Consider the following 16,986-nt stretch of genomic DNA (forward strand, 5'->3'; position numbering starts at 1 on the left):
AGAGTGATGTGGAGTAGAACGGAATGGAAAGGGATGGAGTCCAATGGAATGGAGTGGAGTGAAGTGCAGTGGAATGGAATGAGATGGATTGGAATGGAATGGAGTGGAGTGGATTGCAGTGGAGTGGAATGGAATGCAGTGGATTGGAGTGGAGTGCAGTGTAGTGGAATGCAGTGGTATGGAAAGAGTGAATAGAAAATATTGGAGTGAAGTAGAGAGGAGTGGAGTGGAGAGGAGTGGAGTTGAATGGAATGGGATGGAATGGAGTGGAGTAGAGTGGAGTTGAGTGGAGTAGAGTGGAGTTGAGTGGAGTAGATGGAATGGGGTGGAAAGGAATGGGGTTCAATGGGATGGAGTGGAGCGGAGTGGAGTGGAATGGAGTGGAATGGAGAGGAATGGAATAGAATGGAATGGAGTGGAATGGAGTGGAGTGGAATGCAGTGGAGTGGAGTGGAATGGAGTGGAATGGAGGGAAACGGATGGAACGCCATGGAATTCAATGGAATGGAAGGGAATGGAATGGAATGAAATGGAATTGAATTGAATGGAATGTAATGCAATGAAATGGTATTGAATTGAATGGAATGTAATGCAATGAAATGGTGAAATGAAATGTGAGCTGAGATTATGACAGTGGATTCCAAACGGAGTGATACAGTGATATAATGTTGAAAGAAAGAATCAAATGGATTGGAGTGTAATGTAATGTAATGTAATGTAATGTAATATGTAATGTAATGTAATGTAATGTAATATAATGTAATGTAATGTAATGTAATGTAACATAATGGAGTGGAATGGAGTGGAGTGTAATGGAATGGGATGGAAGGGAATCAAATGGAATGGAGTGGAGAGGAGTGGAAGGGACTGGATTGAAGTGGAGAGGATTGGAATGGAGAGGACTGGAATGGAATGGAATGTGATGGAGTGGAGTGGAGTGGATTGGAATGGAGTAAGTTGGAAAGGAATGGAATGGAATGGAATGGAATGGAGTGGAGTGGAGTGGAGTGAATTGGAGTAGAGTGGAGTGTAATGGAGTGTAATGGAATAGAAATTAATGGAAAGGAGTGGAGTTTATTGGAATGGAGTGGAGTGGAGTGGAAGGAATGGAATGGAAAGGAATGCACTGGAATGGAATGCAATGGAATGGAATGGTGAAATGAAATGTGAGCTGAGAGTGTGCCACTGCACTCCAGCCTGGGTGACAGAGTCACATCCTGTCAAAAGAAAGGAATGGAATGGAATGGAGTTGAATGTAGCGGAATGGAAGGGAAAGGAGGGGAGTGGAGTGGAGTGAAGTGGAGAGGAATGGAATGGCGTGGAGTAGAATGGAATGGAGTGGAGTGGAGTGGAGTGGAGTGCAATTGAAAGGAATAGAATGGAATGGAATGGAATGCAACGGAATGGAAATGTGAAATGAAATGTGAGCTGACATTTTGCCACTGCACTCCTGCCTGGGGGACAGCGAGAGATGCTGTCAAAAGAAAGGAAAGGAATGGAATGGAGTGGAATGGAATGGAATGGAATGGATTGGAGAGGAGTGGAATGGAGTGGAGTGGAATGGAGTGGAAAGTAATGTGAAGGAATGGAATATAACGGAGTGGAATGTTTTGGAGTGGAGTGGAATGGAGTGGAATGGAATGGGATGGAATGGGATCGAGAGGAGTGGAGTGGAGTGGATTGGATTGCAATGAAGTGGAATGTAATTGAACAAATGGAGTGGACTGGAGTGGGGTGGAATGGAACGGATTTAAATGGAATGGAATGGTGAAATGAAATGTGAACAGAGATGGTGCCACTTTACTCCAGCCAGCTTGACAGAGGGAGATCCTGTCGAAAGAAAGCAATGGAAAGGAATCGAGTGGAATTGAATTGAATGGAATAGAAAGGAGTGGAGGGGAGAGGAGTGGAGTGGAGTGCAGTAGAGAGAAATGGAGCTGAATGGGATGTGACTGAATTGAATGAAATGGGGAGGAGTGGAGTGCAGAAGAGTGGGGTGGAATGGAGTGGAGTGGAGAGGAGTGGAATGGAGTGGAGTGGATTAGGATGGAGTAGAATGGAGTGGCAAGGAGAGGAATGGAATGGAGTGGAGTGGAGTGCAGTGGAGTGGAGTGTAGTGGAATGGAGTGGAATGGTTTGGGATGGAATGGAATGGAGTGGAGTGGAGCTGGTGGAGTGGAATGGAGTGCAATGGAGAGGAGTGGAGTGCAGTTAGTGTAGTGTAGTGGAATGCAATGGAATGGAATGGAACAGAGAGGAATGGAATGGAATGGGGAAATGATATGTGAACTGAAATTGTGCCACAGCACTCCAGCCTGGGTGACAGAGTTAGGTCCTGTTGAAAGAAAGGAATGGAATGCATTGGAATGGAAAGGAATGGAATGGAATGGAATAGAATGGAGTGGAGTGCCTTGGAATGGAGTGGAGTGGAAGGGAGTGGATTGGAGTGGAGTGGAATGGAATGGGATGGAAGGGATAGCGATGGAGTGGAGTGGAGAGGAGTGGAGTGGACTGGAGTGGAGTGGAGTGGAATGGAGTGAAGTGGAATGGGATGGAGTGGAGTGCAGTGGAGTGGAGTGGAGTGGAATGGAGTGGGATGGAATGGAATGGAGTGGATTGGAGTGCGTTGGAGTGGAGTGGAGAGGAGTTGAGTGCTTTGGAGTGCAAAGGAATGGAAAGGAATAGGATGGAGTGGAGTGGAGTGTAGTGGAGCGGAGTGAAATTGAATGGAGTGGGATCGAATGGAATGGAATGGAATGGAATGGAATGGAATACAGTGAAGTGGAGTGCAGTGGAGTGAAGTGGGGTGGAGTGGAGTGCAATGGAGTGTAAAGGAATGGAATGAAATGAAATCGAGTGGAGTCTAGTGTTCTGGACTGTAGTGCAGTGGAATCGGTTGGTATGGAATTGGATGGAGTGGAACAGAATGGAGTGGAGTGGAGAGGAGTCGAATGGAATGGAATGGATCGGATGGGGTGGAGTGGAGTGGAGTGGAGTGGAATGGAATGGGGTGGAATGCAATGGCATGGAATGCAATGGAATGGAATGCAATGTAATGAAATGGAATAGAATAGTGAAGTGAAATGTGAGGTGAGATTGTGCCACTGCACTCCATCCTGGGTGTTACACTGAGATCCTGTCAAAAGAAAGGAATGGAATTGAATGGTGTGGAAGATAATAAAATGGAATGGAGTGTAGTGCTGTGGAGTGGTGTGGAGCTGAGTAGAGTGGAATGGATTGGAATGGAATGGCATGGAGTCGAGTAGAGTGGAGACGAGTGAAGTGAAATGGTGTGGAATGCAAAGTCATGGAATTGAATGGAGTTGTTTGGAGTGGAGTGGAGTTGTGTTTAATGGAATGGAGTGGAGTGGAGTGGAAGGAAAGGAATGGAATGGAATGGTATGTTGAAATGAAATGTGGCCTGAGATTGTGCCACTACACTCCAGCCTGTGTGACAGTGAGATCCTGTCGAAAGAAAGGAATGGAACAGGATGGTGTGGAGTGGAGTGGAGTGGAGTGGATTGGTGTGGAATGGAACGGAATGGAACGGGACGGATTCGATTGGAATGGAGTGGAGTGAAGTGGAGTGGAGTGGCATGAAATGGGATGGAGTGGAATGGAATGGAGTGGAGTGGAGTGCAGTGGAGTGGAATGCAGTGGATTGGAGTGGAGTGGAGTGTAGTTGACTGGAGTAGAGTGAAGTTGAGTAGAACGAAGTGGAATTGAATGGGAGTGAAAGGAAAGTATAGGAGTGGAGTACAGTGGAATGGAGAGGAGTGGAGTGGAATGGGAAGGTATGGAATAGAATGGAATGGAGTGGAGTAGATGGAATGGAGTGGAATGGAATGGGGTGAATGGTATGGAGTGGAGTGGAGTGGATTGGAATGGAAAGTAGGGGAACGGAATGGATTAGAATGGAATGGAGTGGAATGGATTGGAGTGGAATGCAGTGCAGTGCATTGGAGTGGAGTGGAATGGAGTAGAAAGGAATTGAAGGCAATGGAATGGAATGGAATGGAATGCAGTGGTATGGAATGGAATGGAATGGAATGCAATGTAACACAATGGAACGATGAAATAACATGTGAGCTGAGAGTGTGCCACTGCACTCCAGCCAGGTTGAGAGAGTGAGACCCTGCTGAAAGAAACGAATGGAAGGGATTGGAGTGGAATGTAGTGGAGTTGAATGGGGAGTAGGGGAGAGGAATGGAGTGGAAAGGAATGGAATGTAAAAGAAGGGAATCGAATGGAAAGGAGAGGAGAGGAGTGGAGGGGACTGGAGTGGAATGGAGACGATTGGAATGGACTGGAGTGGAAGGGTATGGAGTGGAGTGGAGTAGAGTGGAGTGCAGTGGAATGGAGTGAGATGGAATGGAATGGAATGCAATGGAATCGAATGGAGTGGAGTGGAGTGCAGTGGAGTGGAGTGGATTCTAATGGAGTGTAAAGGATTGTTATTTAATGGAATGGAGTGGAGTGCATTGTAATGGAGTGGAACGGAAAGTAATGGAATGCTATGGAATGGAATGGAATGCTGAAATGAAATGTGAGCTGAGATTCTGCCACTGCACTCCATCCTGGGTGACAGAGTGAGATCCTGTTGAAAAAAAGGAATGTAATGTAATGGAGAGTAATGTAATGGAATGGAAGGGAATGGAGTTGAGTGGAGTGGAGTGAAGTGAAGTGGAGTGGAATGGAATGGAGTGGATTGGAATGGCATGGAGTATAATGGAATTGTGTGGAGTGGAGTGGAGTAGAGTGCAATGGATTGGAATGGAATGGAATGGAATGCAACGGAATGGAAAGTTGAAATGAAATGTGAGCTGAGATTGTGCCACTGCACTCCTGCCTGGGGATCAGTGTGAGATACTGTTGAAAGAAAGGAATGGAATGGAATGGAGTGGAGTGGAATGGAATGAAATGGATTTGAGTGGAGTGGAATGGAATGGATTTGGGTGGAATGGAGTGGAGTAGAGTGGAATCGAGTGGAATGGAATGGGAACGAATGGAATGTAATGGAGTGGAGTGGTGTAGAGTGGAGTGGTGTAGAGTGGAGTGCAATGACGTGGAATGCACTGGGATGGAATGGGATCAAGTGGAGTGGAGTGGAGTGGACTGGACTGCAACGGAGTGGAATGGAATGGAATGGAGTGGAGTGGAGTACAGTGGAATGGAATGGAATTAAATGGATTGGAATTGTGAAAAGAAATGTGAGCAGAGATTGTGCCACTGTACTACAGCCTGCGTGACAGAGAGAGATCGTGTCGAAAGAAAGCAATGGAAAGGAATGGAGTGGAATGGAATGGAGTGGAATAGAATGGAGTCGAGGGGAGAGGAGAGGAGTGGAGCGGAGTGGAATGGATTTGCATGGAAAGTGACTCAATGGAACGGAATGGGGTGGAGTACAGGGCAGAGGAGTGGGGTGGAATGGAGTGGACTGGAGTGCAGTGGACTGGAGTGGAGTGTAGTAGGGTAGAGTGGAATTTTAGTGGAATGGAATGGCATGTAGTGGAGTGGAATGGAGTGAAGTGGGGTGGAGTGGAGTGGAATGGAATGGAGGGGAATGGAGAGGAGTTGAGTGGCGTGCAGTGGAATGGAGTATAGTGCATTGGAATCGAATGGAATGGAATGGAACGGAGTGGAGTGGAATGGAATGGAAAGGTGAAGTGAAATGTAAGCTGAGATTATGCAACAGCACTCCATCCTGAGTGACAGAGTGAGGTCCTGTCGAAAGAAAGGAATGGAAAGGAGTGGAGTGGAGTGGAGTGGATTCGAAAGGAGTGGAGTGGAGTGGAGTGGAAAGGAGTAGAGTAGAGTGGAGTGGAGTGGATTAGAGTGGAGTGAAATGGAATGGGATGGAAGGGATTGGATTGGAGTGGAGTGGAGAGGAGTGGGGTGGACTGGAGTGGAGTGGAGTGGAATGGAGTGGAATGGAATGGAATGGAACGGAGTGGAGTGTATTTCAGTGGGGTGGGTTGGAGTGGATTGGGGTGGAATGGAGTGTAATTGAATGGAATGGAGTGGAGTGGAATGGAGTGGAATGGAACGGAATGTAGTGGAGTGGAGTGTAATGCAATGGAATTGAATGGTGAAATGAAACGTGTGTTGAGATTGTGCCAACGAACTCCAGCCTGGGTGATAGAGTCTGATCCTGTCTAAAGAAAGGAATGGAATGGAATGGAGTGGAAATGAATTGAATGGGGTGGAATGGAATGGAGTGGAAAGTAATGAAATGGAGTGGAGTAGAGTGGAGCATAGTGGAGTTGAGTGGAATAGAGTGTAATGGAATGGCATGGAGTGGAATGGAATGGCGTGGACTGGACTGGCGTGGACTGGACTGACCTGGAGTGGAGTGGAGGGGTGTGGAATAGAATGGAGTGGAAGGGAATGGAATGGAATGGAATGCAATGGAAAGCAACGGAATGGAATGGTGAAATGAAATGTGTGCTGAGGTCGTGTCACTGCACTCTTGACTGTGTGATAGCATGAGTTCCTGTCGAAAGAAAGTAATGGAATGGAATGCAGCGGAATGTAACGGTATGGATTGGAATGGAGTGTAGTGGCATGTAGTGCATTGGAGTGGAGTGGAATGGAGTGGAATGGAATAGGTTGGAATGAAATGTATCGGAGCGGAGTAGAGTGGAATCGAGTGGAGTGGAAAGGAGTGCAATGGATTGGGAAGGTATGGGATCCAGTGTAGTGTAGTGTAGTGGCAGGGAGTCGAATGGAATTAAACAGAATGGAATGGAGTGGAGTGGAGTTGAGTGGAATTGAAAGGAGTGGAGTGGAATGGGATGGGATGGAATGGAATGGGGTGGAGTGGAGAGGAGTGAGATGGAGTGGACTGGAGAGGAGTGGGGTGGAATGGAGTGCAGTGGAGTAGAGTTGAGTGGAATTTAGCGGAATGGCATGGCATGGACTGGAATGGAATGGAGTCGATTGTAGTGGATTGGAGTGTAGTGTAGTGGAATGGCGTGGAATTGAATGGGACAGAAGAGAAAGGACTTGAGTGGAGTGGAGCAGAGTGGAATGGAATGGAGTGGAATGGAATGGGCTGGAAAGGAATGTAGTAGAGTGGAGTGGAGTGCAGTGGAGTGGAATGGAATGGAATGGAATGGAATGCAATGGAATGGAATGGTTAAATGAAATGTGAGCTGAGATGGTGCCACTGCTCTCCAGCCTGGTTACAGAGTGAGATCCTGTTGAAAAAAGAAATGGAAAGCAATGCAGTAGAATAGAATGGAATGGAATGGGATGGAATGCCGTGGGGTGAAGTGGAATGTGGTGGAGTGCAGTGGAGTGGAATGCAGTGGAAAGGAAAGGGTGTAATAAGATGGAGTGGAGTGTATTGGAGTAGAGTGGAATGGAGTGGAATGTAATGGAATACAACAGAACGGAGTGGAATCGATTGTAGAGGAGTGGAGTAGATTGGATTAGAATGCAGTGGAATGGAATGGAAAGGAATGGAATGGAATGCAATGGAATGGAATGGAATGCAAAGGAATTTTGAAATGAAATGTGAGCTGAGATGGTGCCACTGCACTCCAGCCTGGGTCACAGAGTGAGAGCCTGTAGAAAGAAAAGTATGGAAAGGAATGGAATGCAATGGAGGGTAGTGGAGTGGAGTGCAGTAGAGTGGAATGCAGTTGAATGGAACGGGATGGAGTAGAATGCATGGGAGTGAGGTGGAGTGCAATGGAGAGGAGCTGAATGGAGTGGAAAGGAATAGGATGGAAAGGAGTGTAGTGTAGTGTAGTGTAGTGGAATAGAGTGGAATGGAGTTGAATAGGATTGGAAGGAATGGAATGAAGTTGAGTGGTCTGGAATGGAGTGGAATGGCGTGGAGTGCAGTGGAGTTCAGTGGAGTGGAATGGAAAAGAATGGAATGCAATGGAATGCAATAGAATGGAATGGAATCCATCTTTATGGAATGGTATAACGAAATGGGAGCTGTGATTGCGCCACTGCACTGCAGCCTGTGTGACAGCATGAGATCCTGTCGAAAAAACGGAATGAAATGTAATGGTGTGGAATGGAATGGAGTGGAGTGGAGTGGAGTGGAGGGGAATGGAGTGCAATGGAATGGGATAGAATGGAATGGAATGGAGTGGAATGGAATGGTGAAATGAAATGTGAGCTGAGATTGTGCTACTGCACTCCATCCTGGGTGACAGAGAGAGATCCTGTCGAAAGAAAGGAATGGAATGGAATGGAGTGGAATAGAACAGCATGGAGTGGAGTTGAGTGGAGTGGGATGTAGTGTAATGGAATGGGATGCAATGGAATTGACTGGAGTGGACTGTAGTGGAGTGGAGTGGAATGGAGTGGAATGGAATGGAATGGAACGGAGTGGAGTGGTGTGCAACGGAATGGAATTGAATGGAATGGAATTGAATGGAATCGAATGGAATTCAATGTAGTGAAACGGAATGGATTGCAATGGAATGGAATGGTGAAATGAAATGTGAGCTGAGATTGTGCCATTGCACTTTAGCCTGGGTGACAGAGTCAGATCCTGTGGAAAGAAAATGGAAAGGAATAGAGGGTAATAGAATGGAATTGAATGGAATGCAATGGAGTGGAGGGGAGTGGAGTTGATTGGAGTGGAGTGGAGTGGATTGGAGTGGAGTGGAATAGAGTGGATTGGAATGGAGAGGAATGGAATGGGATGGAATGGAATCTAGTGGAGTGGAGTGGATTGGAGTGGAATGGAATGTGAGGCAATGGAATGGAGTGGATAGGAGTGGAGTGGATTGGAGTGGAATGGACTGGAATGGTATGGAATTAAATGGAATGGTGAAATGAAATGTGAGCTGAGATTGTGTCACTGCCCTCCAGCCTCTGTGACAGACTGAGATCCTTTCATAAGAAAGTAATGGAAAGGAATGGAGTGGAATGGAATGGAATGGAATGGAATGCAGTGGAATGGAATGGAATGGAATGGAATGCAGTGGAGTGGAGTGGAGTGGAATGGAGAATGATGGAATAAGAGGTAGTGCAATGGAATGGAGTGTAGTGGATTGGAGTGGAATGGAGGTGAATGGAATGGAATGGAATGGAGTGGAGTTGAGTGGATTGGAGTGGACTTGTATGAAATGGAAAGAAATGAAACGGAATGGAATGGAATGGAATGGAATGGCATGGAATGGAATGGAATGGAATGGAATGCAATGGAGTGGAATGGTGAAATGAAAGGTGAGCTGATATTGTGCCACTGCACTGAAGCAAGGGTGACAGAGTGAGATCCTGTTGAAAGAAAGGAATGAAATGGAATGGAGTGGAGTGGAGTGGAGTGGAATGGAATGGAGTGCAAAGGCATGGGGTGGAGTGGAATGTAATGGAGTGCAAAGGCATGGGGTGGAATGGAATGGATTAGAGTGGAGTGGAATGGAGTCGAGTGGATGAAGTGGAGTGGAGTGGAATGTAGTGGAATGGAATACAGTGGAGTGGAGTGGAGTGCAGCGGAGTGGAATGGATTGGAACGGAATGGAATGGAATGGAATGGTGAAATGAAACGTGAGTTGTGATTGTGCCACTGAAATCATACCTGGGTGACAGATTGAGATCCTGTCAAAAGAAAGGAATGGAATGGAACGGAGTGGAATGGAATGGAATGGATTGGAGTGGAGTTGATTGGAGTATCCTGGAGTGGATTCGAATGGAGTGGAAAGGAATGGGATGGAATGGAATGGGGTGCAGTGGCATGAAGTGGAGTGGAGTGGAGTGGAGTGGTATGGAATGTAATGGAATGGAAAGGAATGGAATGGAGTGGGGTGCAGTGGAGTGGAGGGGAATGGAGTGGAATGGAATGGAATGGACTGGAGTTCAGTGGAGTGGAGTGGAGTTTAGTGCAGTGAAATCGAAAGGAATGGAATGGCATGGAGTGGAGTAGAGTGGAGAGGATTGGAATGGGATTTAATGGGATGGAGTGTAGTGTAGTGGAGTGGAGTAGAATGGAATGGAGTGGGGTGGAGCTGAGTGGAGTGGAATGGAGTGGAATTGAATGTATTGCAGTGGATTGGAGTGGAATGGAGTGGAATATAATGGTATTGAATGGAACCGAAAGGAATGGAATGGATTGGAGTGGTGTGGAATAGATTGGACTGGAGTGGAGTGGAGCTGAATGGAGTGGGATGGAATGGGATAGAAAAGAATGGAATAGAGTGGAGTGGAGTGGAATGTAGTGGATTGCAGTGGAGTGGAATGAGTGGAATGGAATGGAGTGGAGGGGAGTGGTGTGCAATGGAATGGAATGGAAATGAAAGGAATGGAATTGTATAGAATGCAATGGAAAGAATAGTATTGCTTGGAATGGAATGGAGTTGAGTGGAGTGAATTGGAGTGGAGTGGAGTGGAGTGGAATGGAGTGGAGAGTAATGTGGTGTAATGGGATGTAGTGTAGTGGAGTGAAATGGAGAGGAATGGTGTGGAATGCAGTGGAATGGAAGGGAATGGAATGGAATGGAGTGGAGAAGAGAGGAGTGGAGCTCAGTAGTGTGGAGTAGAATGGAAAGGAAAGGAATGGAATGGAGTGGAATGCATTGTAACGGAATGGAAAGCAATGCGATGGAATGGAATGGAATGCAATGGAATTTTGAAATGAAACATATGCTGAGATGGTGCCTCTGCAATCCAGCCTGTGTGACAAAGTGAGATCCCGTCAAAAGAAAGGAATGGAATGGAATGGAATGGAATGGTGTGTAATGGAATGGAATGGAATGGAATGCTGTGTAATGGAATAGAGTGTAATGGAATGGAATGGAATGCAATGGAGTGGAGTGGAGTGGAATGGAGTTGAATGGAATGGGATGCAGTGGAATCGAAAGGACTGTGATGGAGTGGATTGGAGTGGAGAGGAGCTGAATGGTGCGGAATGGAATAAGATGGAATGGACTGGAGCAGATAGGAGTGTAGTGGAATGGAGTGGAATGGAATTGGATGGAATGGAATGAGGTAGAGTGGATTAGAGTGGAGTGGAGTGGAATGGGGTGGAGTGTAGTGGAGTTCAGTGCAGTGGAATGGAATGCAATGGAATGGAATGGAAGGGAATTGAATCCAACGGAATGGAATGGTGAAATGAAATGTGAGCTGTGATTGCGCCACTGCACTCCAGCCTGAGTGACAGCATGAGATGCAATCAAAAGAAAGGAATGGAATGGAATGGTGTGGAATGGAGTGGAATGCAATGGAGTGGAGTGGAGTGGAGTGTAGTTTAGTGGAAAGCAGTGGAAAGGAATGGTATGGAATTTAATGGAATGGGGTAGAGTGGAGCGTAGTGGAATGGAATGGAATGGAATGGAACGGAATTTAATGGAATGGAATGGAAAGGAATGCAATGCAATAGAATAGAATGGAATGCAACGGAATGGAATGCTTAAATAAATTGTGAACTGAGATTGTGGCACTGCATTCCAGCCTGGGTGACAGAATGAGATCCTGTCGAAAGAAAGGAATGGAAACGCACGGAATGGAATGGAATGGAATGAAGTGGAGTGGAGTGCAGTGGAGTTGAGTCGAATGGAGTGGAGTGGAATGGTATGGAATGGAATCGAATGGATCGGCGTGGAGTGCAGTGGAGTGGAAGGGAGCAGAATGGAATGGAATGGGATAGAGTGGAGTCGAGTGGAGTGGAACGGAATGTGTTGGAGTGTAATGTAGTGGAGTGAAGTGAAGTGGAGTGAAATGGAATGGAGTGGAATGGAATGGAATGGAATAAAATGTAATTAATGTAATGTAATGTAATGTAGTGCTGAAATGAAATGTGAGCTGAAATTGTGCTACTGCACTCCAGCCTGGGTGACAGAGAGAGATCCTGTTGAAAGAAAGGAATGGAATGGAATTGAGTGGAATGGAATGGCAAGGAATGGATTCGAGTGGAGTGGGGTGTAGTGTAACAGAATGAGATGCGTTGGAATAGAGTGGAGTGGACTGTAATGGGGTGGAGTGGAATGGAGTGGAATGGAGTGGAGTGAAGTGGAGTGGAGTGAAGTGTAATGGAGTGGAATGGAATGGAATCCAATGGAATGAAATGGAATGGACTGAGATGGAATGGAATGGTGAAATGAAATGTCAGCTGAGATTGTGCCATTGCACTCCAGCTTGGGTGACAGAGTGAGAACGCATTGAAAGAAAAGAATGGCATGGAATAGAGTGGAATGGAATGGAATTGAATGGAATGGAATGGAGTGGAGTGGAGTGGAGTGGAGTGGAAAGGAGTAGAATGGTATGTGATGGAATGTAATGCAGTGGAGTGGAATGCAGTGGAGTGGAGTGGAGTGACATGGAGTGGAATATAATGGGATGGAATGGACTGAAGTGGAGCCGAGGGGAATGGACTGGAGTGGAGTGGAATGGAGTGGAGTGGAGTGGAGTGGAATTGAATGGGATGGAATGGAGTGGATTGGAGTGGAGTGGAGTGGATTGGACTGGACTGGAATGGAATGGAATGGAGTGGAGTGGAGTGGTGTGGAGTGGACTGGAGTAGAGTGGAGTGGAGTGGAATGGAGTGGAATGGGATGGCACGGAATGGAATGGAGTGGAGTTGAGTTGACAGGAGTGGAATGTCGTGGAGTGGAGTGCAATGGAGTGGAATGGAATGGGATGGAATGGAATGGAGTGGAATCGAGTTGAGTGGAGTGGATTGGCGTTGAGTGGAGTGGAATGGAATGGAATGGAATGGAATGGTGAAATAAAATGTGAGCTGAGATTGTGCCACTGTTAAATAGCCAGGGTGACAGAGTGAGATGGTTTCGATGAAATGAATGGAAAGGAATGGAGCGCAATGGAATGGAATGGAATGGAATGGAATGAAGTGGAGTGGATTGGAGTCGAGAAGAGTGGAGTGGAGTGGATTGGAATGGAATGGGATGGATTGGAATGGAATGGACTGGAGTGGAGTGCGGTAGAGTGGTGTGGAGTGGAATGGAGTGGAATGGAATGGGATAGAATAGAATGGAATGGGATAGAATAGAATGGAATGGAAAGGAATGGAATGGAATCGTGAAATGAAATGTGAGCTGAGATTTTGTCATGGCACGACAGCCTGGGTTACAGAGTTTGATCCTGTTGAAAGCAAGGAATGGCATGGAATAGACTGGAATGGAATGGAATGGAATGGAATGGACTGGAGTGTAGTAGAGTGGAGTGGAGTGGAGTGGAATGGAATGCATTGGAGTGGAGTGCAGTGCAGTGGAGTTGAGTCTGATGAAATGGAATGGAATGGAATTGAATGAAATGAAATGGAAAGAAATGGTGACATGTAATGTGAGCTGAGAGTGTGTGACTTCACTCCAGACTGGGTGACAGAGTGAGATCCTGTCGAAAGAAAGGAATGGAGGGGAATTGAGTGTAATGGAATGGAATGGAATGCAGTGGAGTGGAGTGGAGTGTTGTTTAGTGGAGTGGGGTGCACTGTAGAGGAAAGGAGTGCAATGGAATGGGATGGAATGGAATGTAGTGGAGTGGAGTTGAATGGAATGGAATGGAGTGGAATGTTGAAATGAAATGTGAGCTGAATTTGTGCCACTGTACTCCAGCCTGGGTGACAGAAAGAGATCCTGTCTAAAGAAAGGAATGGAAAGGAATGGAAGGGAACGGAATGGAAAGGAATGGAAGGGAACGGAATGGAATGGAGTGGAATGGAGTGCAGTGGAGTGCAGTGGAGTGGAGTGGAATGGAGTGGAAAGGAATGGGATGGAATGGACCGAGTTGGAGCCAAATGGAGTGTAGTGCAGTGGAGTGGACTGGAGTGGATTGGAATGGAATGGTTTGGAATGGGTTGGAGTGCAGAGGAATGGATTGGAGTGGAGAGGAGTGGAGTGGAATGGAATGAAATGGAATGGAATGGAGTGTAGTGGAGTGGAGCCGATTTTACTGGAGTAGAGTAGAGTGGAATGGAGTGGAATGGAATACGATGGAATGGAATGGAATGGAGTGGAGTGGAATTCAGTGGAAAGGAATGGAGTGGAGCGCAGTGGAGAGGAGAGGAGTGGAGAGGAATGTAATGTCATGGAATGGAATGGAATGGAATTGAATGGTGAAATGAAATGTGAGCTGAACTTGTGTCACTGCAGTAAAGCCTGGGTGACAGAGTGATATCCTGTCAAAAGAAAGGAAGGGAATGTAATGGCGTGGAATGGAATGGAATGGAATGGAGTGGAGTAGGGTGGATTGGAGTGGATTGGAGTGGAGTGGAGTGGTGTAAAGTGGAATGCAATGGGATGGAATTTGATGGAATGGAATGGAGTGGGGTGGAGTGGAGCGAAGTGGAGTTAATTGGAGTGGAATGGAGTGGAATGGAAAGGGATGGAACGGAACAGAATGAAATGGTGAAATGTAATGTGAGCTGAGATTGTGCCACTGCACTGCAGCCTAGGTGACATTGTGAGTGCCTGTAGAAAGAAAGGAATGGAATGTAGTGGAGTGGAGTGGAGAGCAGTGGAATGGAATGGAGTGGAGTGGACAGGAGTGGAGTGGAATGGACTGGAGTGGAATGGAGTGGAATGGAATGGGATTTAAAGAAATGGGCTGGAGTGTAGAGGAGTTGCGTGGAGTAGATTGGAGTGGAAAGGAATGGGATGGACAGGAATGGAGTGGCGTGGAATGGTATGGAATGGAATGGAGTAGATTGGAGTGGAGTGGTTTGGAGTGGTGTTTAGTGGACTGGAATAGAATGGAGTGGGATGGAATGGATTTGTGTAGTGGGGTGGAGTTGGGTGGAGTGGAATGGAATGGGATGGAATGGAATGGAGTGGAGTGGATTGGAGGGGAGTGGATTGGAGTGGAATGGAATGGAATGGAATGGAACAGAATGGAATGAAATGGTGAATTGTAATGTGAGCTGGGATTGTGCCACTACATTCCAGACTGGGTAGCAGAATGAGATCCCGTGTGACAGACTGAGCTCACATTTCATTTCAGCATTCCATTCCTTTCCATTCCATTCCATTCCATTCCATTCCATTATATTCCATTCCATTCCCCACCACTCCATTGCATTTCACTCCATTCCATTCTATTGACTCCACTCCACTCCCTTCAACTCCATTCCGTTCCATTCCTTTCCACTCCATTCCTCTCCACTCCACTGCAGTCCACTCCACTCCATTCCATTCCTTCTCTTTCCAGTCCACTCTTTTCCATTCCACTCCACTTTAATCCAGTCCACACCATTTCATTGCATTACATTCCATCCCATTCCACTCCATTCCAATCCACTCCACTCTACTCCACTCCAGTCCACTCCAATCCATTCCGTTCCACTCTATTCCATTCCAATTCAATCCATTCTTTCTTTCGATAGCATCTCACTCTGTCTCCCAGGCAGGAGTACAGTGGGAGAATCACAGCTCAAATTTCATTTCACCATTCCATTCCATTCCATCCCATACAATTCCTTTCCGTTCAATTCCATTCCACTCCAGTCCACTCCACTTTACTCCACTCCACTGCATTCCTTTCCACTCCTTTCCACTCCAATTAACTCCAGTCCACTCCACTAAATTCCACTCCATTACATTTCACCCCATTCCATTCCACTCAATTCCACTAAACTCCACTCCACTCCAGTCCACTCCATTCCACTCAACTCAACTCCATTCCATGGCATTCCATTCCTTTCTTTCGACAGAATCTCACTGTGTCACCCAGGCTGGAATGAAGTGACACAATCTCAGCTCACATTTCATTTCACCATTCCATTTCAATCCTTTCCATTCCAGACCATTCCATTCCATTCCTCTCCACTCCACTCCACTGCATTCGATTCCATTCCAAGCAATTCCATTCCACTCCACTCCACTGCATTCGATTTCATTGCAACCTAATCCATTCCACTCCACTCCACTGCACTCCGTGCAATCCCATTCCATTCCACTCAATTCCTTTCCATTCCTTTCTTTCGACAGGATCGCACTCTGTCACCCAGGCTGGATTGCAGTCGCGCAATCTCATCTCACTTTCTGCTTCACCATTCCATTCCATTCGATTCCATTCCATTCCATACCATTCCACTCCACCCCACTCCACCCCACTCCACTCCATTCCACTCCACTCCAGTCCACTTAAGTCCATTACCTTCCATCCAATTCTACTCCATTCCATTCATCTCCACTCCAATCCAATCCACTCCATTTCATTCCATTCCATCCCATTCCATTCCACTCCATTCCACTCCATCCCACTCCACCCCACTCCACACCATTCCATTCCACTCCATTTCATTCCACTTCATTCCATTACATTGTACTTCATTGCAGTCCATTACACTGCGTTCCATTCCATTCCGTTCTTTCGACAGGATGTCACTCTGCCAACCAGGCTGCAGTGCAGTGACACAGTCTCAGCTCACCTTTCATTTCACGATTCCATTCCATTGCATTCCACTCTATACAATTCTATTCCATTCCTTTCCATTCCATTCAATTTCACACAAGTCCACTCCACTCCACTCCACTCCACTTCATTCCATTCCATTCAGCACCAGTCCACTCCACTCCACTATTCTCCACTCCGTATCATTCCATCCCATTGCATTCCACTCTATTCCAATCCACCGCACTCCACTCCACTCCACACCATTCCATTCCATCCCATTCCATTCCACTGCATTCCACTCCACTCTACTCCACTGCACTCCACTCCACTCCACTCTACTCCACTGCACTCCACTCCACTCCAATCTACTCCATTCTTTTCCTTTACATCCCATTCCATTCCACTCCATTCCATTCTGCTCCACTCCACTCCATTCTATTCCATTCCACTCCATTCCATTCCGTTCATTTCTTTTGAAAGGGTCTCAGTCTGTCACCCAGGCTGGAGTGCATTCACACGATCTCACCTCACATTTCATTTCACCTTTCCATTCCATTCCATTCCATTCCATTCCATTGATTCCTGTCCATTTCATTCCACTCCAATTTACTCCACTCCATTCCATTCCATTACTTTCCACTCCACTCCACTCCACTCCATTCCACTAATCAC

Source organism: Pongo abelii, chromosome 17 (genome assembly GCF_028885655.2).
Source record: "Pongo abelii isolate AG06213 chromosome 17, NHGRI_mPonAbe1-v2.0_pri, whole genome shotgun sequence".
In the NCBI taxonomy this organism is placed as follows: Eukaryota; Metazoa; Chordata; class Mammalia; order Primates; family Hominidae; genus Pongo; species Pongo abelii.